The sequence below is a fragment of the Ranitomeya variabilis genome, chromosome 7, assembly GCF_051348905.1.
Source record: "Ranitomeya variabilis isolate aRanVar5 chromosome 7, aRanVar5.hap1, whole genome shotgun sequence".
Classification (NCBI taxonomy): Eukaryota; Metazoa; Chordata; class Amphibia; order Anura; family Dendrobatidae; genus Ranitomeya; species Ranitomeya variabilis.
Window position 1 is genome coordinate 110,671,829 of NC_135238.1, and position 27,969 is coordinate 110,699,797.

The 27,969-nt window shown below is 48.9% G+C and overlaps 1 protein-coding gene across 4 annotated transcripts in view; it reads left to right on the plus strand.

Annotated features, from left to right (window-relative positions):
• The first annotated feature begins 15,938 nt into the window (after window positions 1-15,938).
• The window catches only part of MFSD6 (major facilitator superfamily domain containing 6), a 505,049-nt gene continuing 493,018 nt past the window's right edge, over window positions 15,939-27,969 (plus strand). The window contains exon 1 of one of the 4 annotated variants that reach the window (XM_077275663.1): window positions 15,939-16,150. The gene's annotated coding sequence lies outside the window, so the exon portion shown is untranslated. The remainder of the gene's footprint in view (window positions 16,151-27,969) is intronic. The other 3 variants (XM_077275664.1, XM_077275662.1, XM_077275665.1) reach the window with 3 other exon arrangements.

A 27,969-nucleotide genomic window follows, 5' to 3' on the forward strand; every position in this document is an offset into this window, starting at 1 on the left:
CTAAATAGGAAACCAACCAAGGATAACGAACCAGCTGATGCTGCAACCTGCAGAAAGACAACACTACCCAGTACCGCTTGTGACCACTAGAGGGAGCCCAAAAATAGAGTTCACAACAAGCAGGTATATAGCCAGGGAGTCACCAGAGGTCAGGAGCTGGATGCAAGGCAGAATACTCTAGCACAGACTGAAGGCTGGGGTGGAGTTTTATAGCAGGAAAACACAGTGCACATGAGACCAAAGATGCCATCTTGGAAAAGGGCAGTAATGCACAAAAAGGTAATAAAAAATGTTCAGAGTCCTGACAGTCTGAGGTGCACGAAGCAGAGCCGTGTGTGTGTATGAGGTTTATGGAGCGGAGCCGGGTGTGTATGAGGTGTACGGAGCGGAGCCGTGTGTACAAGGTGTACGGAGCGCAGCCGTGTGTGTACGAGGTGTACGGCGTGGAGCCGTGTGTGTATGAAGTGTACTGAGTGGAGCCGCACGTGCACGAGGTGTACTAAGCGGAGCTGCGTGTGTACGAGGTGTACGGAGCGGAGCCGCGTGTATGCAAGGTGTACGGAGTGGAGCAGTGTGTGTAGGAGTAACTATGTGTGGCCATTATCCTGTATGCAATATCATAAGGGGCCATTATACAGTATGGATTACTGTGTGGCCATTAGAAAATATTGAGCATCGTGTGGCTATTATACAGTATTGAGTATCATGTGTGGCCATTATACAATATGGAGCATTGTGTGGCCATTATAGAGTATGGAGCACCATGTGTGGCCATTATACAGTATGGAGCACTGTGTGGCCATTATACAGTATTGAGCATCATGTGTGGCCATTATAAAGTATTGAGCATCGTGTGGCCATTATACAGTATTGAGCATCATGTGTGGCCATTATACAATATGGAGCACTAAGTGGGGCCATTATACTGTACGCAGTATCATGTGTGGCCATTATACAGTATGGATCACTGTGTGGCTATTATACAGTATGTAGCATCATGTGTGGCCATTATATAATATGGAGCACTGTGTGGCCATTATACAGTATGGAGCAATATGTGTGGCCATTATACAGTATGGAGCACTGTATGGCCATTATACAGTATGTAGAATCATGTGGGGCCATTATACAGTATATAGTTACATAGTTACATAGTTATTAAGGTTGAAGGAAGACTAAGTCTATCTAGTTCAACCCATAGCCTAACCTAACATGCCCTAACATGTTGATCCAGAGGAAGGCAAAAAAAACCCATGTGGAGCATCATGTGTGGCCATTATACAATATGGAGCACTATGTGTGGCCGTTATACAGTATGTAGCATCATGTGTGGCCATTATACAGTATGGAGCATCATGTGGGCCATTATACAGTATGGAGCACTGTGTGGTCATTATACAGTATTGAGCATCATGTGTGGCCATTATACAGTATGGAGCATTGTGTGGCCATTATAGAGTATGGAGCACCATGTGTGGCCATTATACAGTATGGATCTCTGTGTGGCTATTATACAGTATTGAGCATCAGGTGTGGCCATTATACAGTATGGAACACTAAGTGGGGCCATTATACAGTATGAAGCATCATGTAGGGCCATTATACAGTATGGAGCACTATGTGTGGCCATTATACAGTATTGAGCATCATGTGCGGCCATTATACAGTATGGAGCATCATGTGTGGCCATTATACAGTATTGAGTATCATGTGTGGCCATTATACAGTATGGAGCATCATGTGTGGCCATCATGCAGTACTGAGCATCATGTGAGGCCATTATACAGTATGGAGCCATGTGTGGCTATTATACAGTATGGAGCATCATATGTGGCCATTATACAGTATTGAGCACTGTGTGGTCACTATACAGTATGGAGCATCATGTGTGGCCATAATTTTTTGTTTATAATTGTTTATTTAACAGTGTGAACAGCAGTGCTAAATGGGTGTGGTTGGGATGTGGATATGGGTGTGACTAGTTGTGAAATGGGTGTGGTCAGAGGTGTGGCCTAAAATTTGTCCCTCTTTCCCTTCTTGAAAAGTTGGGAGTTATGGTTTGACTGCGCCCCTACTTGTATATGTTTGAGGAAAAGGTGTGTGTAAATGGGTGTGGCTTAAAAATGGGTGTGGCTTTCCTACACACAAACACGGAACCTGTTGTTAAAAATTTGAATCCCACAATCAAATATATCATGTTCCTGACAACCTGGCTGTAGTCTGCAGCGTGAAAAAGCAAATAAATGTAGAAAAAAGGGGGCTATGGATTGCTTTATAATAAAATGAGCAGGTATAAGCTGCAAAAAATTTTTTTTACATAGATAACTGCAGCTAGGTATAGATAAAATAAGCAGCAGCCGCAGACAGTAAATGGACTCTTTTGATGTATGCAGTGAGAGCTATACTCACATACAGTGCCTGCAGGCCTTGCACTGATGTGCATATGTGCACATAGACTCCCCTACCCACCTAGCGCTGCAATCTCGGGATCCCTGAATTATCCCTAAAAAAGACTGTTGGTTTATCAGGATTTGTGGACTAAATACTAGCAGACCTACACTAACTATTAGGCTATGTGCCCACTTTACAGAATAGAAGCAGAATTTTCTGCTTCAATTCTGCATAGCCTTGGCATGAAAAATGCATGCGGATTTAGACGCTTTTTATACTCATTTTTCATGCAAATTTTTAGCGTTTTTCTTATGCATAGTTGGAGCGCCCCCACACCGCCGCAGGGCCGAGGGGTACCCGGAGCCGGGCCTCTAGGTCTCAGTCCTGGGGTTGTCACGGTGGCTAGACCCGGTCCGTGGCCCTGTCTGTCAATGGGGGACGTCCGGTGCAATAAGTGGTGTGGTAACGGTGCAGGTCGCGGTAAATAACGAGGACACCAGTTTGCAGTCTCTTTACCTCTTTACTGAAGATGTTGGAGACCTCAGTCCAGAGCGCTGTTAACTGGGTTTTCAGAGACCGGCCGGTCCAACGACACATCAGGAGTTCTCCTCACAGGTGGGAATCAGTATCTACCTTCTAGCGCTGTGTGTTGTAGTTCTTCCCTGCTGAGCTCCCGGGATAGTCCTCACAACTGTTTCTTTCTGTCTCTACTGTTCGTTCTCCGTCCTCCAGGTGATATGGTAGGACGCACCCGTATGACGGGGTAGGCCTGGAGTTCTTCCGGGACCCTAGAGTCGCCCCTCTCCCACAGCTGCCTCCGTTGTCTGCTTAGGTGTTAAGTGAGACAGCCAACCTGTAATTAGCTGTCCTGCCATGGTTTGCAATGTACTTAAAGTCTCTTACTTGCTCGGCGTTCCGGCCACCGATTGTTTGCGCCTCAGCAAGGTGCTGCCTCTTTCAACAAAACCCCTGCTGGTATCCTCCTTTTCTGTATTCCCGTTGTTTGCTGGTTAGTTCTGCTCTGAGGAGTCTGCCAGGATCCCCATCCCTGACAGGTCCTCTCACTAGCTCTTCCCAGCTACTTCTCCCTGTCTTCCTGTCCAACCCCCAGTTTTACCAGAGTTGTGAGGAGTGGCCTACTAGATAGGACCACCCCCCCTGGTGGCCGGAGTGTGAAGTGTGGTGAGAATGTACCTGGTCAGAGAAACTCCTTAGTGCAATCAGACGTACCATAGCTCCCCATAGTGGCGGAGCCACAGTACTGCAACAACCAGGACTCTGGGGTGCTGCACTCCCCCCCGGTTAAATCCAGTACTCCGGGACTGGGAAAACAAGAACAATAATACATGTTAACAGGAAACACACAAACTTTTGAAATAGCATAACAATTGAACATAACAATGCTTCCCTTTACGGGAGGTGAGGATTCTTGAACGTTGCAAAAGTTAGGTCATGCACAGTTTATGACTCTCAGTTCAGTGGTTGGAACAGCGGGGACCCCGGGTAAACAAAGGGGTCCCCCTTATGAAAGTTTTTGAGCAATTCACTGTCCATTACTCTATTGTCCATTTTAACAACCTGTAACAAAAAGATATGCATACAAACATTTTTAATGAAATAGCAGCCCTTATCAATACCTCCACATTTTGTAGCGGAGGGGAGTTTGGTTCTGTGTGCTGCGTGTGGACCTTCGCAGCGCAGGGGTTGCTATTGGCCTAACAGGGCCCGCTATGCTTGCTACCGCTGGTGTAGTGCGCTGTCTTCTAACTACACTTCTAGTGAGTCTGGGTAGCACTGGCAGGTTGGGGCTCTCAGAGCTGCTGCTATCAACAGTGGGTACGGCAGGCTCACTGATAGCAGAGGGAGGATTTGCCGGTTCAACGGTTGGCATGGCTTCTTCAGGCAAGGCTTGTTGAGGTTGCGGGGCCGGATGATCTGGTTCCACCATTGTTTCTGGCGGGTCCGGCTGTTCAAACATTACAACAGGTACCGCAACGGCTTGGTTTATCAGAGTCCAGGACTGGGGAAAGTCACCAAGGACAGTATGGAACATTTTCTCCTTTTCCACCGGCGGGGAGATTTCTGGGGCCGTGCCCCTCTCTTTCAATTTATCGGGGCAGACCTTAAGGTGATCCCTGGATACCGCTGTCGAGGTCTCCCCTTTGTCCTTGCTAATGAGACAGACCTTAGTGTTGTCGAAGTCGGATGGCAAGATGGTATACGGTTCCGCTTCCCATTGGTCATCGAGCTTGTGTAACCTCCTCTTTCGTTTAAGCACTTGCTCACCAGGTGACAGGGGAATCGCAGGAGCGTGTTGGTTGTAGTCCCTTTCTTGCCTCTGCCTAGCCTGGGCGAGACTTCTCTCCACACACTCTTGCACTTCGCGGTACCTTCGCTGCCTTTCTGCATCCCAATCCGCATCCGGCGAGGTATCTTCGGGTACTAGGACCCCCATGTCCAGATCAACGGGTAACCGACTAGACCTTCCTCGCATCAGGTACGCTGGAGTACAGTTGGTGGAACTTACTGGGATGTGGTTGTACATATCCACCAAGTCAGGCAACTTTGTCGGCCACAGATTCCGTTCCTCCACAGGCAAGGTCTTCAATAAATCGATTACTACCTGGTTCATCTTCTCGCACATCCCGTTGGTTTGAGGGTGGTACGGTGTAGTTCTGATCTTCTTACACCCGTACAACTGGCAGAATTCTTGGAATACTTCTGCTTCAAAGGCAGGTCCCTGGTCGGTCAGTACCTTCCCTGGGTAGCCATGGGGCCTACAAAAGTGCTGCTGGAAGGCCCTGGCGGCAGTCCTGGCCGTTAGATCTTTAACAGGCACAACCACCAGAAACCTGGAGTAGTGGTCCACGATGGTAAGGGCGTAGATATAGCCCGACCGGCTAGGTGTCAGCTTCACATGATCCAGCGCGACCAGTTCAAGCGGCCGTTTGGTGATGATAGGCCGCAGGGGGGCCCGTTGGCTGTCACGGTCCTTTCTGCGCAGACTACATGGACCACACTCCCGACACCACTTCTCAATGGTTCTCTTCATGCCAATCCAATAGAACCTCCCTCGGAGTAGCTTCTCCAGCTTCTTCCATCCGAAGTGTCCGGCTCCATCATGGTAGGCTCCCAGAACCATGGGCGCATCTCGCCTTGGCACCACTATCTGCCACACCAATTCATGAGTACGTGGGTCGATGCTCCTCCTGCACAGCTTGCCATCATGGATAAACAGCTTGCTTCTTCCCTTCCACAGCTGTTGAGTTTCTTGTGGATCATCTGGGCCAGGGTGCAACCCAGCCTGCGTCAAGAGCTCCTTCACCTGACGGACCGCGGGGTCACTATCCTGGGTTTCTGCCCATCCGTGGTGGGGCAGGGGATTCAGCGTGGCATCCGGTTGGTTCTTGTGCCTGTTCTTCACGTGGTGAGAGCTCTGAGTGGCTTTGGGGCGATGGAAGGCAGGCAGCTCCACCTCTTCAAGTGCCTCCGGGTCTTCTCCCACTTCTGGTAAATTGGGCATTCGGGACAAAGCATCGGCATTGGCATTCTGGTGCCCTGCCCGATATTTGATGGTGAAATCATAGTTGGACAGCCGGGCCATCCACCGCTGTTCCAAGGCCCCGAGTTTGGCGGTATCCAGATGCGTTAGCGGATTGTTGTCCGTGAAGACGGTGAATTTCGCGGAAGCCAGGTAGTGCTTAAACCTCTCCGTCACTGCCCAGACAAGGGCAAGGAATTCCAGTTTGAAGGAACTGTAGTTGTCAGGGTTCCTTTCCGTGGGACGGAGTTTCCTGCTGGCGTAAGCGATCACTCTTTCCTTGCCGTTCTGGACCTGAGACAGCACGGCTCCTAGTCCCACATTACTGGCATCTGTGTACAGCACAAACGGTTGGTCGTATTCGGGGTAAGCCAGTACCTCTTCCCCCGTCAGCGCCGACTTCAAGCAGGTGAAGGATTCCTCCAGCTCTTCGTTCCAATCAAAGGGGGTTTTCCTCCCCTTGGTCTTCTTTGGTTGGCGCACCAGCAGATTTTGCAAGGGTGCGGCCTTCTTGGTGAAATCCTTAATGAATCTCCGGTAGTAACCTACCAACCCGAGGAACTGCCGGACTTCGTGGAGGTCACTAGGCTTTGGCCAGTCCTGGATCACTGTGACCTTGTCGGGGTCTGGGGCCACTCCTTCAGCGCTCACCACATGGCCCAGGTACTGCACTTTTGGTTTCAGCAGATGACACTTGGACGGTTTCACTTTTAGGCCGAATTTGGACAAGGCTTCAAACACCTCGGCCAGGTGCTTCAGATGGTCTTCGTAGGTTTTAGAGAAGACTATGACGTCATCCAGATATAGCAGCACGGTTTCAAAGTTCAGGTGTCCCAGGCAGCTCTCCATCATCCTCTGGAACGTTCCGGGAGCATTGCACAATCCGAAGGGCATGTAGTTGAACTCACAGAGGCCCATTGGCGTCGTGAAGGCCGTCTTTTCCTTGTCCGCCTCCGCCACAGGAACCTGCCAGTACCCACTGGTGAGATCTAAGGTAGAGAAATAGTTAGCAGATTTTAAAGCAGCCAGAGACTCCTCTATCCTGGGCAGTGGGTATGCGTCCTTATGTGTAATGCGATTCAACTGTCTGTAATCAACACACATCCTCATTGTACCATCTTTCTTTTTAACAAGGACTAACGGAGCCGCCCAGGGGCTACAGCTGTCTCTCACCACCCCAGCCTCCTTCATTTCCCGCAACATGTCCTTGGCACACTGGTAATGAGCTGGGGGTACAGGGCGATATCTCTCTTTTATGGGTCGATGATCCCCCGTGGGGATGTGATGTTGGATCCCTTTCACCTGCCCAAAATCTGAGAGGTGTTTGCTGAATACCTGTTCGTACTCGTGTACCACCCTGTAAGCCCCCTGTATTTGATGAGATGGGGTAGAGTCAGTGCCCACATGCAATTCCCGACACCAATCTTTCGAGTGCTCTGCAGAACCTTTGTTCTCCGCCACGTTTGACGGGCCCAAGGGTTCAGGTGTCTGTATTACACTATTATTGACAGTGAACAGTTTGGCGAGCGTAGTATACTTGGTTAGGTGGACCTCTTCCTCCCCACAATTGAGGACACGTACAGGCACTCTCCCCTGTCGGACGTCTACCACCCCCCGGGCTGTCAGAACAGTAGGCCTATTGTCTGAATATACAGGTTCTACCAAGGCCTGGTAGTCCTTACCCCTGAGGCCTATGGCTGCTCGACACCATATTAACATTTCACTCTTGGGAGGTATCGCGATGGGGTTTGAATCACTTACAGTGACACGACCAATCTCACCACCAGTCAGCTCTACCTGCTGTCTCTGCATCAGAGCTCTGATTTCCTTCTGCAGGGCACGTTGCTCACTGTGGCCAGCGTTTTCTGCCACCTGTTGCAACAAAACAATCACTTCTGCAAGACAATTTTCTATAACATTAGTACCAAGAGTCATCATGGGATTACATTCTCGACGATCAATATCTACAATCACAATCCCTTGGGCTTTCAATTCCACCCGCCCCACTTTGATGGTGACCTCCTTATACCCCACTTGTGGCAATGGCTGACCATTACTGGCGATTATGGTGAAATCATCATCAGGGCCACGAGTAATATCAGCGTCCTCCCAATACCGTTTGTAGAGCACGTAAGGTATAGTCGTCACCTGAGAACCGGTGTCCAGCAAAGCATTCAAGGGGATTCCATCAATCACTACAGGGAGAACTGGTCGTCCTCCGATATACTTGGTTCTCCAATGCTGCGGGCCTGACCGTCCTACTCCTGGGGGTTGGCCCTTTGCCCCAGGGGTTGCTCGTTTAAAGGACAGTACCTTGCAAGATGGCCCACCTGGTGACAGCGGCGGCAGATGGGTCGTCCATCCTGGTGGAAGCGATCGTCGGGCCGGCTCCTGGTCGGCGGAGTCCTCCTCTGTCGCATCCAAGGGACATCCTCCGGGCTGGAAGCCAACTGGATCTTCTCTTTGGGGGCCTCCTGTAGGGACTGCACCGTCCGGGCCAGGGCAGCAACGCTCTTGGTTAGCTCTTGCATCTGGAGACGAAGTCCTGCAGGGGAGTCGTCCTCGAAGCTCTGGGCGTCGGCCTCCGCGGCAACTGGGGTATCCGATGCCACCTCCTGGTGGTATGTGAGAGCGGGGCGCCTGGGTGGTACTGCGCGGCTGGGCTGTCGCTCCTGCAATGCCTGGATAGCTTTATCTTTAAACTGCGCAAAAGTCAAGTCTGGATTTTGCATGGCCAGAAAGTGCAATTGGCCCCGCTGGTGACTGCACAGGAGCCCCTCAATGAACCGCTCCTTCAGGATTTTATCTTCATCCTGCATGCTGCCGGGGTCACTCTGCTTAATGGCCCGCATCGCTTCCTGGAGATTAAGGGCATAGTCCCGCAAGCTATCCTGTGACTTTTGTTTGCATCCATAAAAAGTCAGTTTAATCTCTGTAGCAGTGCGAGTATCAAAGGTGGCTTTAAGCTTGGCAAAAATCTGTTGTGCAGTTCCTTTATCCTCAGCGGGCCAGGATTTCAATTCTCTCAGAGCCGCCCCAAAGAGTTGGCCGGTTATCATATGGACCTTCTGGGGCTCGGTTAGGGGATAGAACTCGAGCAGGCTGCAGAGCCCTTCCTTAAAGTCAGTGAACGTATGCGCCTCCCCAGAGTATCGTGGGAGCCAGGCCGCTCCGGGCAGGTAGGGCATGGAGAAGGGCATTATGGCTTTTGCATTAGCGGCAGTGTCCGACTGGCTGATGGGGGCAGCGGGTTCTGCGGCAGTCAGTGGTGGTATTAGGGCCGCGGCTTCGCCCGCTGCGGGGACCGGAGCTGCCCCTGCGTCCACGGCTGCGACCGCCACCTCCTCTCCTCCCGACTCGGACATGGCCGTCCCTTCCTCCCACTAACCTGCTGGAGGTTGGAGTTCCTCTTCCGGGATTGGCGCCTCACCGCGCTTTCCGTTCCGCGCTTCTTTTGGCTGATCCCGCCCACGTAGCTAAGGCTCCTCCCTCCGCGCGCGGCAATGGCGAATTTTGGCGGCAAATGGCACAGCACAGTCTTTTCAATAAAGTACGGTCCAAGCACAATAACTCACAGTTCCAAGGCACACATGACCTGATTCTTCAGGCTTAAGTAAATCCTGTTCGTGACGCCAAGTTGGAGCGCCCCCACACCGCCGCAGGGCCGAGGGGTACCCGGAGCCGGGCCTCTAGGTCTCAGTCCTGGGGTTGTCACGGTGGCTAGACCCGGTCCGTGGCCCTGTCTGTCAATGGGGGACGTCCGGTGCAATAAGTGGTGTGGTAACGGTGCAGGTCGCGGTAAATAACGAGGACACCAGTTTGCAGTCTCTTTACCTCTTTACTGAAGATGTTGGAGACCTCAGTCCAGAGCGCTGTTAACTGGGTTTTCAGAGACCGGCCGGTCCAACGACACATCAGGAGTTCTCCTCACAGGTGGGAATCAGTATCTACCTTCTAGCGCTGTGTGTTGTAGTTCTTCCCTGCTGAGCTCCCGGGATAGTCCTCACAACTGTTTCTTTCTGTCTCTACTGTTCGTTCTCCGTCCTCCAGGTGATATGGTAGGACGCACCCGTATGACGGGGTAGGCCTGGAGTTCTTCCGGGACCCTAGAGTCGCCCCTCTCCCACAGCTGCCTCCGTTGTCTGCTTAGGTGTTAAGTGAGACAGCCAACCTGTAATTAGCTGTCCTGCCGTGGTTTGCAATGTACTTAAAGTCTCTTACTTGCTCGGCGTTCCGGCCACCGATTGTTTGCGCCTCAGCAAGGTGCTGCCTCTTTCAACAAAACCCCTGCTGGTATCCTCCTTTTCTGTATTCCCGTTGTTTGCTGGTTAGTTCTGCTCTGAGGAGTCTGCCAGGATCCCCATCCCTGACAGGTCCTCTCACTAGCTCTTCCCAGCTACTTCTCCCTGTCTTCCTGTCCAACCCCCAGTTTTACCAGAGTTGTGAGGAGTGGCCTACTAGATAGGACCACCCCCCCTGGTGGCCGGAGTGTGAAGTGTGGTGAGAATGTACCTGGTCAGAGAAACTCCTTAGTGCAATCAGACGTACCATAGCTCCCCATAGTGGCGGAGCCACAGTACTGCAACAACCAGGACTCTGGGGTGCTGCATGTCTATGGGTGCGGAATTTACGCAATTCCGCAAAAATAATGAACATCCTGTGTTTTTTTTCCGTGATGCGTTTCCGCAGCGGGAAAAAACGCAGCATGGGCACATCAATTGCGGAATGCATTAGAAAGTAATGGGATGCTGTTTGTAAGTGTTTTCTAAGCGTTTCCGAAGCGGAAAATCGTTGCAAAAACGCTTTAAAAATGCAACGTGGACACATAGGGTCAGAATCTTTCTTTTAAGGCTATCTTAGCAGCAGCTCTCACTATGCTAGCTGAGTCTGGAGCAGAATGCGGTGAGCAGGGTGGCGCCAGGTCTCTTATAGACCTGATGACGCTGTGCGGCCAGCCAATCACTGTAACACCACAACAAAGATGGTTGCGGCATTACAGTGCGCTCTAAAAAGAGCCAAAATTGCAGGGCAGAAACCTGAGCACCCACCAAATAATCCCAGAAATACTCAGTGCTCGCCGAGTACACCGAGCATAGTGATACTCGGGGGAGTACCGAGTAGTGGCGAGCATGTTCGCTCATCACTAGCTGTTAAATGTTACAATGACATTTCACAATGAGCACATTTGCGTTGGTTGAAAGCAATGTTAAAGTTTAAAAACGCATCAATAACGCTACATGTGAACATAACCTAAGTGGTGGAAGTATATATATATATATATATATATATATATATATATATATATATTTATATTTTTTTTTTTTTTTTTTTGGGGGGGGGTCTTTATTTTGCCTTTCAAATTATTACTCTGGAAAGGATGTTCCTTAACATATTTCCCAGGAAAATCCATTTTGGTTTCGTTTTTGTATGTTTTAGTGTGTGCCTGTAAAAATGGTGTCACACTCTGACAACATTGCTTACAGCTGTGACCTAGGAGTCAGGAATGCTTCCAGGGGCGATCCCCATGATGTTCCCATGTCATTTAAGCAGTGTTTACTTCATTTTCAGATGTCTGTAGACCTTAAAAGGACCCCCAGGGGTTACGGTAAAAATACTTGCGTCACCCATAGACTTACATTGGGCTCGTTCTGGCCGAGTACCCGAGTATTCCAATTTGCTCGATTCGAGCAATGAGTGCTCGCTCATCACTAGCCACCAGTGATCACATTATTACCTGTACACTGACACTATATATAGAGCTCCTGTGTATAATGTCACTGATGATCCCTGTACTACCTGTACACTGACACTATATACAGAGCTCCTGTGTATAATGTCACTGATGATCCCTGTACTACCTTTACACTGACACTATATACAGAGCTCCTGTGTATAATGTCACTGATGATCACTGTATTACCTTTACACTGACACTATATACAGAGCTCCTGTGTATAATGTCACTGATGATCACTGTATTACCAGTACACTGACAATATATATATAGAGAGAGATCCTGTGTATAATGTCAGAGGTGTATCTAGGGTTTCTGGCACCCGGGGCAAGAATTTATTTTGACACCCCCCAAGGACATATGCCCCCCATCAGCCCCATCATTGCCCTCTCCTCCCCCACCATCCCCATCATTGCCCTCTCCCCGTCAGCCCCATCATTGCCCTCTCCTCAACATCCGCATCATTACTCTCTCCCCGTCAGCCCCATCATTGCCCTCTACTCCTCCACCATCCGCATCATTGCTCTCTCCCCGCAGCCCCATCATTGCCCTCTCCTCCTCCACCATCCCCATCATTGCTCTCTCCCCGTCAGCCCCATCATTGCCCTCTCCTCCTCCACCATCATTGCGCTCTCCCCATCAGCCCCATCAATGCCCTCTCCTCCCCCCCCCCCCCCCCACACACACACACACACACACACCATTCACTTCTCTGCACATTCCCCTGCAGCGCGACACACACACACACACACCCCCCCCAATACTGAGCCACACACACACACACACGCACACACACACACGATGTATTCCTGTTACCGTTTTTTTATTTGAATATAATGTGGTTGTTATATACTTGTTAGTGGATCGTGTGGGGCTCTTTTTAGAGCTGGGACGGCATTGACTTGTGTGTGACCTAGCCCTGTATTTATCTATGTAGATGCCTACAAATTTTTGCATGTTCCTAGATACATCTTTGGCCCTTTAGCTATGTATATATACTGTTTATATTACTAACATGGCATGTATGGTTCCCAGTGCCCTTTTCTTGTATCTTGTCTGGTGTCTAATCACTGTTGCCACCGTCTCCGTGCTTTCCACAAGAAAGCTGTTTTTACTGAAAGACCATAGGTTATTGCTTGGATTTTCCTCCCCCACCATACATATACACACACACACACACACACACACCTCTCACCTCTCCTCACGCTGTCGCAGCATCTCATCGCCTTCCTCTGACACAGCTTGTAATACTATTGTAGGAACTCAAGGATTCTGATAGCATGGGGCAATGAACAGACAGAGACGGGTTTCTTTTAGTGCAAATAGTGTCTTTGTACAACAGAAAAAACACCCAAAACAATATACTGATAACCCACAGTGTCCTGGAATGAAACGAGTCCTTGAAACATATACAGCAAATCGGCAGAGTTCTTAAGGCAGAGTCCTCAGCAAGGTGAATGTGATAGGTGACGTGGTGCAGATCCAAACACTGTCGGCACAGAAAGAGTCAAATCCAGGCATGAAGAAAACACAGGGAAGTCCAGAACAAGTTCACAAGTTCATCCCAGGTGTAGCATGAACACGGGTAAGTCCAGAAACTAGTTCACAAGTTGATCCAAGATGTCGCATAAAACACGGGTAAGTTCAGAAACAGGTTCACCTTAAAGTATTATACTGGTGTTGTTTCCAACAGCTCCCACCGGGGGGAGTAAATGAAGGATTAAGTAGCAACACACAGTCCCGAAACAAAGTTCCAAAAACACAGTTCTTACCAGAAGGAGTGAACCGAGGGTTAAGTTCCAAGTCAGCAGACTAATGATAACATAGAGAGTGTAGCTTACAAATGCAGGAAATGTCCAGAGCCAGAGGTAGAGAAACACTCAAAACCAGCAGCAGAGCTGAAGGAGAACAGAATCAGAATACTCCAGCAAAGAGGCTGACACATGACCCGGGTTTTAAACAAACGAACAGGAAGTGGTGCAGACAAAAACAGCAAACTCCATCTTAACAAAGGGCAAAATCATTCACAAGGTGACTTAGAAAACCCAGAATACTGACACAGCCGGCCGCTGAATGATGACGTCATCCAGCGGTGCGTCTGTGTGAGAGGAAGCAGGAAGACAGATCGCTGGGCAGCGGAGCTGCAGGGATTTCTCCCTGCCCGCCACAGCCACTCTGCAGGGGCCCCCCTCCACCTCTGCACACGTTGGGAGCCGGCACTCTGCAGCTTCTCTGTGCCGGCCGTCAGCTTGACAGTCGGCACAGAGAACAGCTGACTCCCAGACCGGGGGCGGCAAAATGCAGCCGCCAGGGGAGACACTGCGGACCGCCAAATTAGGGGGCCTGACTGCGCCCCCCTGCCGGCTGCACCCGGGGCATATGCCCCGGCTGCCCCCCCCTAGATACGCCACTGTATAATGTCACTGATGATCCCTGTATTACCTATACACTGACACGATATACAGAGCTCCTGTGTATGATGTCACTGATGATCCCTGTATTACCTGTACACTGACACTATATACAGATCTCCTGTGTATGTCACTGATGATCACTGTATTACCTGTACACTGACACTATATACAGAGCTCCTGTGTATGTCACTGTTGATCACTGTATTACCTGTAAACTATCCACTATATACAGAGATCCTGTGTGTAATGTCACTGCTGATACCTGTATTACCTGTAAACTATACACTATATACAGAGCTCCTGTATATAATGTCACTGGTAATCCCTCTATTACCTGTACACTGACACTATATATAGAGCTCCTGTATAGAATGTCACTGGTGATCACTGTATTAACTGTATACTGACACTATATACAGAGCCCGTGTGTATAATGTCACTTAATATTGTGTTTTGTTTTATTAATGATCAGTATTGTAGTATTGTCACTATGTGGTGGTAATATGTTATCTGGTCATGGTGTGGTGGTATTTGTTCTTTGTATGTGGTATTATTTGGTCACTATGTTGTGGTAATATGTGGTATGGTCATGGTGTGGTGGTATTTGTTCCTTGAACGTGGTAGTATTCGGTCACTATGTTGTGGTAATATGTGGTTCGGCCATTGTGTGGCGGTATTTGTTAATTGTATGTGGTATTATACGGTCACTATGTGTTGGTAATGTGGTCTTGGCATTGGTGTGGTGGTATTTCTCCCTTGTATGGGGTAGTATTTGGTCACTATGTGGTGGTAATATGTGGTCTGGTCACGTTGTGACGGTATTTGTCCCTTGTATGTTGTATTAATGGTCATTTTAAAAATATGTATGTGACTCATTCCCTTAAACAAAAATACATAATAAAATATATTTATATTTAATAGTTTAGAGTAGGGCCCAGCCAAAAGAGTTTACCATGTCGTGGTGGGGCCGGCTTAAAGGGACTGTCACCTGAATTTGGAGGGAACAATTTTCAGCCATAGGGGCGGGGTTTTCGGGTGTTTGATTCACCCTTTCCTTACCCGCTGGCTGCATGCTGGCTGCAATATTGGATTGAAGTTCATTCTCTGTCCTCCGTAGTACATGCCTGCACAAGGCAATCTTGCCTTATGCAGGCGTGTACTATGGAGGACGGAGAATGAACTTCAATCCAATATTGCAGCCAGCGGGTAAGGAAAGGGTGAATCAAACACCCGAAAACCCCGCCCCTATGGCTGAAAATTGTTACCTCCAAATTCAGGTGACAGAGTCCCTCTAATATCTGATTGCTGAGGACCTGGTGGTGAAGTTGAGTTTTTCCAAGAGTGTGCGGTGGAAGGTTCAAAGGGTGGAGGCAGGGCTGGAGCCTGGGCGGAATCTCAAGGGGGCCCGAAAATTTTGTATGGGGCCCCGAAATTCTTAGCGGCAGCCCCGTACTACAGAGATGTGTGACGTCGGCGTCTGTACTACATCGTGTACAAGGTAAGGCCACGAGAGGCGGGGAATAGCCGGTGAAAGGACGGAGTAAGAGTTGGGTGGCCGGGGTAGAAGAGGTGAGGAGACGGATGTGAGGCGATGATGGGCGGACTCGTCGGAGATGAGACGGATATGTGACTGTCAATTGAATACGAGGCAGAGTACGAGAGTGAGGCGGCGGAGCAAGAGGCTGTGGGGGCGGATAAGAGGTGGGACTGGGCGGAGGAAGAGGTGGGACTGGGCGGAGGAAGATGCGGAGTGTGCGTTGGGGGATAGAATTACAGGCTGTGGTAGGCGGAGTAAAAGGCGTTGAGGGGCGTGGAATAGTGGTGAAGGCTGTAGCTAATGAGAGGGCGGAGATCGTTTGTTATGGGCGGGGCTACACGAGCAGGACGGTCAGCGGGCCACCTGCTGCTCTGCTTGCGAGGCTGTTGCTGCTGCTGGTGACTCACAGCCGGGCACTCTGGGAGGGTGACAGCTTATGAGCAGCCTGTCCGTTGTAATCCGTCATACTACACCGGGCTGTCCGCAGGCGCCGGTCACATATCAGCGGTAATTCCGTGGCGGCACAGGTGACGGTGAGTGCAGGCAGCAGGACGGGGAGACGCGGAGCTGGGTGGAGGCGGCGGAGCTATGAATAGTGGATGGCCTCCTGATGTCTCTGTGCGCCACCTCTACTGCGACTTCCGCGAGTGTCGCAGAGTGATCCCGGGGATGAGCGGCGCACGGTGGTGGTATGAGGGAGGCACCCGGGCAGTGCCAGGCCTGTGCCATGTCCCTATGATAACACTTCTGTTGTACTTGAGACTTGTAGCGCCATGACCATGTCTTGTCCGGACCGGACTCATGCATGGTGAATTAGCTATTAGATTTTCATGTATGATGAATTATACATAGAGTTGATATTGTTTTGGTAAAATTTTGTTCTTTGACTACTTGTGGTCCTGGGTTATTCACGTAAATCGGTTATTTTTGTCGCGCATAATCAAACGCACGCAATCGTACGTAAGTTCAATTTGAAAACAGGTACCCTTGACCACTAGTACTCAAAATGACCAGATCAATGTCCTGAATAATATTTGCCCAACAAATTATCAACTCTGTGTAGTTCAGAAGTTATTCACGTAAATCGTTTGTCGCGCACAGTCAAACGTTATTAATCGTATGTAAGTTCAATTTGAAAAGAGGTACCCTAGACCACTAGTACTCAAAATGACCAGCTCAATGTCCTGAATAATATTTGCCCAAAAAAATATCAACTCTATGTGTAGTTCAGAAGTTATTCACGTAAATCGCTTATGTCGCGCATAATCAAACGTACTCAATCTAACAAATTTTGACAAAAAAAATTCACAACTCTATGTACAGTTGAAGAATTATACAAAATATGCTAACTCCACATGTGAAATATTTTATCGGTACCTCACTGTTTGCTATCACAACTTACGTAAAGTTTCCATAAGGTTTTAACCCTCTAATCTATGTTTAATTCAAGGGTTGTTGAACAGATGCTAAAGGTACCTTCACACTGAGCAACTTTACAACGAGAACGACAACGATCCGTGACGTTGCAGCGTCCTGGTTAGCGATCTCGTTGTGTTTGACACGCAGCAGTGATCAGGATCCCGCTGTGATATCGCTGGTCAGAGCTAAAAGTCCAGAACTTTATTTGGTTGTCAGGTCGGCGTGTATCGTAGTGTTTGACAGCAAAAGCAACGATGCCAGCAATGTTAAACATGGAGCTAACGACCTGTGAGAACGATAAGTGTGTCACCGTTACGTCACAGGATCGCTCCTGCATCGTTCTGGAGCTGCTGTGTTTGACGTCTCTAGAGCGACCTAAACAGCGACGCTGCAGCGATCGGCTCGTTGTCTATATCGCTGCAGCGTCGCTAAAGGTACCTTCACATTAAGCAACGCTGCAGCGATAGAGACAACGATGCCGATCGCTGCAGCGTCGCTGTTTGATCGCTGGAGAGCTGTCACACAGACCGCTCTCCAGCGACCAACGATGCCGAGGTCCCTGGGTAACCAGGGTAAACATCGGGTTACTAAGCGCAGGGCCGCGCTTAGTAATCCGATGTTTACCCTGGTTACCAGCGTAAAATGTAAAAAAAACCAAAACCGTACATACTTACATTCGCGTCCCCCGGCGTCCGCTTCCTGCACTGACTGAGCGCCGGCCCTAACAGCAGAGCGGTGACGTCACCGCTGTGCTGTACTTTCACTTTCACTTTACGGCGCTCAGTCAGTGTGGGAAGCGGACGCCGGGGGACGCGAAGGTGAGTATGTACTGTTTGTTTTTTTTACATTTTACACTGGTAACCAGGGTAAACATCGGGTTACTATGCGCGGCCCTGCGCTTAGTAACCCGATGTTTACCCTGGTTACCAGTGTAAAACATCGCTGGTATCGTTGCTTTTGGTGTCAAACACGACGATACACGCCGGTCTGACGACCAAATAAAGTTCTGAACTTTGTTCAACAACCAGCGACATCACAGCAGGATCCTGATCGCTGCTGCGTGTCAAACACAACGATATCGCTAGCCAGGACGCTGCAACGTCACGGATCGCTAGCGATATCGTTTAAGGTACCGTCACACTAAACGATATCGCTAGCGATCCGTGACGTTGCAGCGTCCTCGCTAGCGATATCGTTTAGTTTGACACGCAGCAGCGATCAGGATCCTGCTGTGATGTCGCTGGTCGCTGAATAAAGTCCAGAACTTTATTTGGTCGTCCGATCGCCGTGTATCGTTGTGTTTGACACCAAAAGCAACGATACCAGCGATGTTTTACACTGGTAACCAGGGTAAACATCGGGTTACTAAGCGCAGGGCCGCGCTTAGTAACCCGATGTTTACCCTGGTTACCAGCGTAAAAGTAAAAAAAACAAACAGTACATACTCACCTGCGCGTCCCCCAGCATCTGCTTCCTGCTCTGACTGAGCCCGGCCCTAAACTGAAAGTGAAAGCACAGCGGTGACGTCACCGCTGTGCTGTTAGGGCCGGAGCTCAGTCAGTGTCAGGAAGCAGAAGCTGGGGGACGCGCAGGTGAGCATGTACTGTTTGTTTTTTTACTTTTACGCTGGTAACCAGGGTAAACATCGGGTTACTAAGCGCGGCCCTGCGCTTAGTAACCCGATGTTTACCCTGGTTACCCAGGGACCTCGGCATCGTTGGTCGCTGGAGAGCGGTCTGTGTGACAGCTCTCCAGCGATCAAACAGCGACGCTGCAGCGATCGGCATCGTTGTCGCTATCGCTGCAGCGTCGCTTAATGTGACGGTACCTTTAGTGTGAAGGTACCTTAAGTGTGACGGTACCTTAAGTTTGAGTGTGAAATTATACTCTGAGGAAGAGTTAGCTAATTTACATACAATCGAGCAATACAGTGAAAGGTTAGCATAATTGATTTGTCTGAGTCTGTGACCTTCCCTGGCAAAGTTAATTACATGAGTCAACAGGAACTGTAAACCTAGACTCCTAAAGGTACCTTCACACTAAACGACGCTGCAGCGATATCGACAACGATGCCGATCGCTGCAGCGTCACTGTTTGGTCTTTGGAGAGCTGTCACACAGACAGCTCTCCAGCGACCAATGATGCCGAAGTCCCCGGGTAACCAGGGTAAACATCGGGTTACTAGGCGCAGGGCCGCGCTTAGTAACCCGATGTTTACCCTGGTTACCATTGTAAATGTAAAAAAAACAAACAGTACATACTCGCCTTCTGCTGTCTGTCACACGTCCCTCGCCGTCTGCTTCCCGCACTGACTGTGAGTGCCGGCCGTAAGGCACAGCACAGCGGTGACGTCACTGCTGTGCTCTGCTTTCACTTTACGGCCGGCGCTCAGTCAGTGCGGGAAGCAGACGGCGAGGGACGTGTGACAGACAGCAGGTGAGTATGTACTGTTTGTTTTTTTTACTTTTACAATGGTAACCAGGGTAAATATCGGGTTACTAAGTGCGGCCCTGCGCTTAGTAACCCGATATTTACCCTGGTTACCACTGTAAAACATCGCTGGCATCGTTGCTTTGGCTGTCAAACACGACGATACACGCCGATCTGACGACCAAATAAAGTTCTGAACTTTCAGCAACGACCAGCGATATCACAGCAGGATCCAGATCGCTGCTGCGTGTCAAACACAACGATATCGCTATCCAGGACGCTGCAACGTCACGGATCGCTATCGTTATCGCTGCAAAGTCATTTAGTGTGAAGGTACCTTAAGAGTCTTGTAGAAACAACGAGGGGCTTATCACATAGTAATAAACAGAATACCATCATGTGTGACCAAATTTTAAGAAACTCAATCCATGCTAGGCATTGAAAGAGTCCATGTCATCACTGTTTTGTTCTGAAGTGATACTCACTTGGAAGCCATCGAAGTATGCCATAGAGTGGCCCTACTTGGAGGATTGTCTGTGAATGTCATCTGTCCATGGTAAGTGTTTAATTGGCATGCTGGAGTTAACTTAGGCTACTTTCACACTAGCGACGTGCCGACGCAACGACGCTAGCGTTGAAAGCGCCGTACAACGGGGGCAGCGGATGCTGTTTTTCAATGCATCCGCTGCCCCATTGTAAGGTCCGGGGAGGAGGGGGCGGAGTTCCGGCCGCGCATGCGCGGTTGGAAATGGCGGACACGTCGCACAAAAAAAGTTACATGTAGCTTTTTTTGTGCCAACGGTCCGCCAAAACACGACGCATCCGTCGCACGACGGATGCAACGTGTGGCAATCCGTCGCAATGCGTCGCTAATGCAAGTCAATGGAGAAAAAATGCATCCTGCAAGCAATTTTGCAGGATGCGTTTTTTCTCCAAAACGACGCATTGCGACGGAGGCCAAACAACGCTAGTGTGAAAGTAGCCTTACACTGTAACCTCAAGTCTGAATTTCAGTGTTGTTGTGTTTGTCCTGTTTGAAAGCAATATTTATATTTGGGTATATAAAATATTTAATATGTTTAAGAATAAAAGTAAATGAGATCAGTCTCAACATCTTACTTAATGTACTTGCTTAATGTAAATTTTTGGAATCCTTTTTGTTTTGATATCTCAAAAAGGTTAGATATTGGAGGTCTTGCTATAAAATTTTTGTCTTAACCCCTTAACGACCGCCGATAGCCTTTTAACTGCGGCCACTAAGGGTACTTAAACCACAGCGCCGTTAATTAACGGCGCTGTGGAAAAAGTGAATAGCGCCCCCCAGAGTCAGATTTTCTCTGGGGTCTCGGTTGCCGGGGGTAGCCGAGACCCCAGAGAACATGATTCGGGGGTTTTTTACTGACACCCGAGTTGCGATCGCCGGTAATTAACCGTTTACCGGCGATCGCAAAAAAAAAAACAACAAAAAAAACCGCAATCTCCCTTTTAATTTCTCTGTCCTCCGATGTGATCGCACATCAGAGGACAGAGAAATGGGGTCCCCGATAGCCCCCCGGTGCTCCTCGAGGCTACCGATGGGCGCCGCCATCTTCCGGCAAAAAAATGGCGGGCGCATGCGCAGTGCGCCCGCCGGCCGGTACCCGGAGGATCTTTGGGGTCTCGCCTGCCGGAGGTAGCCGAGACCCCAAAGAACATGATCGGGGTCGGTTCTTACCGACCCCTGTTTTGCGATCGCCGGTAATTAAATGTTTACCGACGGTCGCAAAAAAAAAAAAGCGATCGGTAATTCTCTGTCCTTTGATGTGATCGCACATCAGAGGACAGAGAAATAGGGGGATTTGGGGACCCTGCTATACTTACCGGTGTCCCTGGGTCCTCCTGCGTCCCCTCCTGCCTGCCGGCTTCTTCCTATGTAAAGAAAATGGCGGGCGCATGCGCAGTGCGCCCACTCTCTGCTGCCATCTACCGGCCGGCAGGAGAGAGGAGTTGGGGCTAAATTTAGGGCTAGGGTTAGGCTTCTTTCACACTTGTGTCGGCCCGACGTACCGACGCACGTTGTGAAAATTGTGCACAACGTGGGCAGCGGATGCAGTTTTTCAATGCATCCGCTGCCCAGTCTATGTCCTGGGGAGGAGGGGGCAGAGTTACGGCCACGCATGAGCGGAAATGGCGGACGCGACGTACAAAAAAAAGGTTACATTGAACGTTTTTTTTTTGTGACGATGATCTGCCAAAACACAACGGATCCAGTACACGACGGACGCGACTTGTGGCCATCCGTCGGCAATACAAGTCTATGGGCAAAAAAGGCATCCTGTGGGCATATTTGCAGGATCCGTTTTTTGTCCAAAACGACGGATTGCGACGGATGCCACACGACGCAAGTGTGAAAGTAGCCTTAGGGTTAGGGTTAAATTTGGGGTTAGGGTTGGGGCTAAAATTAGGGTTGGGGCTAAAATTAGGGTTAGGGTTGGGGCTAAAATTAGGGTTAGGGTTGGGGCTAAAGTTAGGGTTAGGGCTAGGGTTGAGGCTAAAGTTAGGGTTAGAGTTGGGATTAGGGTTTGGATTAGGGTTGGTATTAGGGTTAGGGTTGGCATTAGGGTTATGTTTGGGATTAGGGTTAAGCTTAGGGTTGGGATTAGGGTTAGGGGTGTATTGGGATTAGGGTTAGGTTTGAGGTTAGGGTTGAGATTAGGATTAGGGGTGTGTTGGATTTAGGGTTTTGATAAGGGTTATGGTTAGGGTTGAGATTAGGATTGTTTTGGGGTTAGGGTTGTGATTAGGGTTATGGATCGGGTTGGGATTAGGGTTAGGGGTGTGTTGGGGTTAGGGAGTTAGAATTGGGGGGTTTCCACTGTTTAGGTACATCAGGGGGTCTCCAAAAACAAAAGCTAATTTTGCGCTCAAAAAGTCAAATGGTGCTCCCTCCCTTCTGAGCTCTGCCGTGCGCTCAAACAGTGGTTTACCCCCACATATGGGGCATCAGCGTGCTCGGGATAAACTGGACAACAACTTTTGGGGTCCAATTTCTCTTGTTACCCTTATGAAAATAAGAAATTGGGGGCTAAAAAATCTTTTTTGTGGAAAGAATTTTTTTTTTTTTCACGACTCTGCATTATAAACTTCTGTGACGCACTTGGGCATTCAAAGTTCTCACCACATATCTAGATAAGTTCCTTAGGGGTTCTAGTTTCCAAAATGGGGTCACTTGTGGGGGGTTTCTACTGTTTAGGCACATCAGGGGCTCTCCAAACGCGACATGGCGTCCGATCTCAATTCCAGCCAATTCTACATTGACGCCACTCCTTCTCTTCCAAGCTCTGTGGTGCGCTCAAACAGTGGTTTACCCCCACATATGGGGTATCGACGTACTCAGGACAAATTGGACAACAAAAAATTTATGGTTAAATTTCTGTTTTTACACTTGTGAAAATAAAAAAAAAATGGTTCTGAAGTAAAATGTTTGCAAAAAAAGTTAAATGTTCATTTTTTCCTTCCACATTGTTTCAGTTCCTGTGAAGCACGTAAAGGTTTAATTAACTTCTTGAATGTGGTTTTGAGCACCTTGAGGGGTGCAGTTTTTAGAATGGTGTCACACTTGGTTATTTTCTATTATATAGGCCCCTCAAAATGACTTCAAATGTGATGTGGTCCCTAAAAAAAAAATAAAATAAAAAATGGTGGTGTAAAAATGAGAAATTGCTGGTCAACTTTTAACCCTTATAACTCCCTAACAAAAAAAAATTTTGTTTACAAAATTGTGCTGATGTAAAGTAGACATGTGGGAAATGTTATTTATTAACTATTTTTCGTGACATATCTCTGTGATTTAAGGGCATAAAAATACAAATTTAGAAAATTGTGAAATTTTAAAAATTTTCGCCATATTTCCGTTTTTTCATAAATAATCGCAAGTAATATCGAAGAAATGTTACCACTAACATGAAGTACAATAGGTCACGAAAAAAAAATCTCAGAATCAGCGGGATCTGTTAAAGCGTTCCAGGGTTATAACCTCATAAAGTGACAGTGGTCAGAATTGTAAAAATTGGCTCGGTCATTAAGTACCAAATTGTCTGTCACTAAGGGGTTAATATGAAACTGCTACAGTGTATCTAATATATAATTGCCTAGAATACTACTTCCTGCAATTTGTGCCAACTTCCGTGGCTTTGTCCGGAGCTAATGTCCGGAGCTAATGTCCGGAGCTAATGTCCGGAGATAAGTGACGTCACCAGTGTCCTACACCCAGGCAGAGCACAGGGGCCCCAGGCAGCATATGGGGCCCCAGGCAGAGCACAGTGGCCCCAGGCAGAGCACAGTGGTCCCAGGCAGAGCACAGTGGTCCCAGGCAGAGCACAGGGGCCCCAGGCAGCCTATGGGGCCCCAGGCAGCCTATGGGGCCCCAGGCAGAGCACAGTGGCCACAGGCAGAGCACAGGGGCCCCAGGCAGCATATGTGGCCACAGGCAGAGCACAGGGGCCCCAGGCAGCATATGGGGCCCCAGGCAGAGCACAGTGGCCCCAGGCAGCATATGGGGCCCCAGGCAGAGCACAGTGGCCCCAGGCAGAGCACAGGGGCCCCAGGCAGAGCATGGGGCCCCAGGCAGAGCACAGGGGCCCCAGGCAGAGCACAGGGGCCCCAGGCAGAGCACAGGGGCCCCAGGCAGAGCACAGGGGCCCCAGGCAGCATATGGGGCCCCAGGCAGAGCACAGGGGCCCCAGGCAGCATATGGGGCCCCAGGCAGAGCACAGTGGCCCCAGGCAGAGCACAGTGGCCCCAGGCAGAGCACAGTGGCCCCAGGCAGAACATGGGGCCCCAGGCAGAGCACAGGGGCCCCAGGCAGAGCACAGGGGCCCCAGGCAGCATATGGGGCCCCAGGCAGAGCACAGGGGCCCCAGGCAGCATATGGGGCCCCAGCCAGAGCACAGTGGCCCCAGGCAGCATATGGGGCCCCAGGCAGAGCACAGTGGCCCCAGGCAGAGCACAGGGGCCCCAGGCAGCATATGGGGCCCCAGGCAGAGCACAGTGGTCCCAGGCAGAGCACAGGGGCCCCAGGCAGCTTATGGGGCCCCAGGCAGAGCACAGTGGCCCCAGGCAGAACATGGGGCCCCAGGCAGAGCACAGTGGCCCCAGGCAGAGCACAGGGGCCCCAGGCAGAACATGGGGCCCCAGGCAGAGCACAGGGGCCCCAGGCAGCATATGGGGCCCCGGGCAGAGCACAGGGGCCCCAGGCAGCATATGGGGCCCCAGGCAGAGCACAGTGGCCCCAGGCAGAGCACAGTGGCCCCAGGCAGAGCACAGGGGCCCCAGGCAGAGCATAGTGGTCCCAGGCAGAGCATAGTGGTCCCAGGCAGAGCACAGGGGCCCCAGGCAGAGCACAGGGGCCCCAGGCAGAGCACAGGGGCCCCAGGCAGCATATGGGGCCCCAGGCAGAGCACAGTGGTCCCAGGTAGAGCACAGGGGCCCCAGGCAGCCTATGGGGCCCCAGGCAGAGCACAGGGGCCCCAGGCAGAACATGGGGCCCCAGGCAGAGCACAGGGGCCCCAGGCAGAGCACAGGGGCCCCAGGCAGCATATGGGGCCCCAGGCAGAGCACAGTGGCCCCAGGCAGAGCACAGTGGCCCCAGGCAGAGCACAGGGGCCCCAGGCAGCATATGGGGCCCCAGGCAGAGCACAGGGGCCCCAGGCAGCATATGGGGCCCCAGGCAGAGCACAGTGGCCCCAGGCAGAGCACAGGGGCCCCAGGCAGAGCACAGGGGCCCCAGGCAGCATATGGGGCCCCAGGCAGAGCACAGGGGCCCCAGGCAGCATATGGGGCCCCAGGCAGAGCACAGTGGCCCCAGGCAGAGCACAGGGGCCCCTGGCAGAACACAGGGGCCCCAGGCAGAACATGGGGCCCCAGGCAGAGCACAGGGGCCCCAGGCAGCATATGGGGCCCCAGGCAGAGCACAGGGGCCCCAGGCAGCATATGGGGCCCCAGGCAGAGCACAGCGATATTTTGGACCACTGTGCGGTGTTTCAGACCCCCTGTGTGATGTCTGGGGCCCTGTTCTTAAGTATATTAAAGATTAAAGTAACGTATATTAAAGTATATTATAGATCAAATTTGACACGTTTATGAGCACCATTGAGTGATATACTCAAGAATGACATAATTTTTCAACATTTTATGGTTTCAAACTGTAAACACTCAGAGTTTTTTTTACTTCAACCAGAAAACCTTAACGGTTCATAAAAAAACTTGACTGTCCAGGATATGATAAAAGTCATAGTATTCTGAATCTTTAATTTATAAAGATACCTTTACATGGGGTGATTATTGGTTCCAGAGAGGCTTTCGGCCGATAATCGTACACATGGCTGGTGACAGGACAATACAATATAAACGTTCAAAGGTAAACACTGATAACATTAAAATCTAATATATAATTGCCTAGAATACTACTTCCGGCAATTTGTGCCAACTTCCGTGGCTTTGTCCGGAGATAATGTCCGGAGATAAGTGACGTCACCAGCGTCCTACACCCGCTCAGGGTGGACAAAGATATATGCCTTCGTGGTGCGCGGCACTTTTCTGATTGGTTGCCGCCTGCCGCGAGCGACCAATCAGAAATGTGCCGTACTGTCAAGAATTGTCAAGAGCTGGTGAGTGCAGCCATTTTTTGTTCTTTCTTACTATTATTTATTAATTGTATTATTCTTACATTTGAATAAATAAAGTATATATGGATTCTAGACTCCCGATTCTTTAGAATTGGGCTGCCATCTAGTGTATAAATATTGTTGACAAGTATCATCTTGTCAACTAGTGTGCAAGGAAGTAGTGCTTCAAATAGAGATTCATACTCTATGTATTATAGGCACAAATTATGTGAAATAAATTAATTGATAATAATATTAGAAAGTTTACATATTATAAATGCTTATTATATTTGTTCTGTCCTCACTAAATGAGACAGGCCCCACGTAGCTATACAGTCAGCTAAACCGCTATAACCGGAGTCCAATAAGGAGGCTGTGGTTGAGTCTGTGCTTTATTAAACGTAGTGGTATATTGATGCGGTGAAACTTTGAACAATGATATACAATGGAATCAGTACATGGTATAGAACAAATACATATTACACATGATAAATGTTATGCATGACATTTAGAGAGCTAGTAACTGAACTAGGAGTGCAACTGGTTAAGCTAGGCTAATATAGAGCAGAAATATCTACAGAGAGGATAAAGACATACCGGCAATGCAATCGCAAGGGGGATGAAGTGCAAGCGTCTTTCCTGGAAAGCAAACTGGAAGTGAAAGGATAATGGAGGGAAATGTAGGCTGAGCTACCATAATGCATTGCAAAGTAGGAGGAGAATCAGACATGAAAAATACAAAACCGAAAAATAGAACTGTCAACATGACTCTGACCGCTAGAGGGAACCAAAACACCACAGATGAATAAAGTATGAACAAATTGTATGGCGGAGACAGAACAATATTCATGTCACTGACAATAATTTCACAATATGTGGATTATTAAGTTTTATGTACCTGATCAAGGTTGTTGATTTAATAGTATGGTTTTACTAAACTATGATAATTAGACATAAATTTTAGTTGTTACCAATCCTTGTAATATCTATGAAATGCAACTAAAGTGAGTTGTCATTGTGAAAAGTGGAACATTCATGCATTTTAAATACAGTGGATAATTTTAATGCGCATACAATTTTTAGATTGTTGGCTTAGGAATGTTTTGATGTACGAAGAGCAGCATTAAGAGCACACTAAGATTTTTAAAAGGCAGATAAGAGACTTTAGTATGTCTCAGTGGTTGAGTCTATACCCATCGTTGAACTAACAGGTTTGAGTTTACAAAACGTTACAACGTGCATGTTAGCTCTTGCAGGGCGTAAATTTGTGTGGCTATCTTGCATCAGGCTTGTATGATTGGCGTTTTACTTGGCTTAGGCCTGAAAATGTGTGGTCTGTTGTCATGTTTATAGTCTTTGTGATAGGGAATGTTTTCAAATGTAAAGGTGATGTAATAACATTACATGCACTTACATTTAAATTATAACCTTAATGTGGCACACTGAGCACTTAAAAAAACATTACATACACTTACATTAAAATATTACACACCTATGCCACTCTGAATACGTAATAAAAATATAAATCACCTGGTTAGCTTAGTAATACAAAATTGAGATTTCATAAATACAAATTAAGTGTTGTGTCTGTCATTGTCCATTTAGAATGTTTTTTTAATTTCCTAAGTAACCCAAGTATGTTTCCATGAAAATGATAAATGGCACAGAATTATAATCTTTGGGTCTGAATTGGTCATTTGTGAAATTAATTAATTTGAATTATTTCATAGAGGAAGATAGTACAATCTGCTTTCTATGTTTATTACAGTGTTTGTTGAATATGTTAAAGGATATACCTTAAATCACAGGTTATAAATTTGCCCAAAAAGGAGAGTGTTATTCATTTGAAAACATACTTG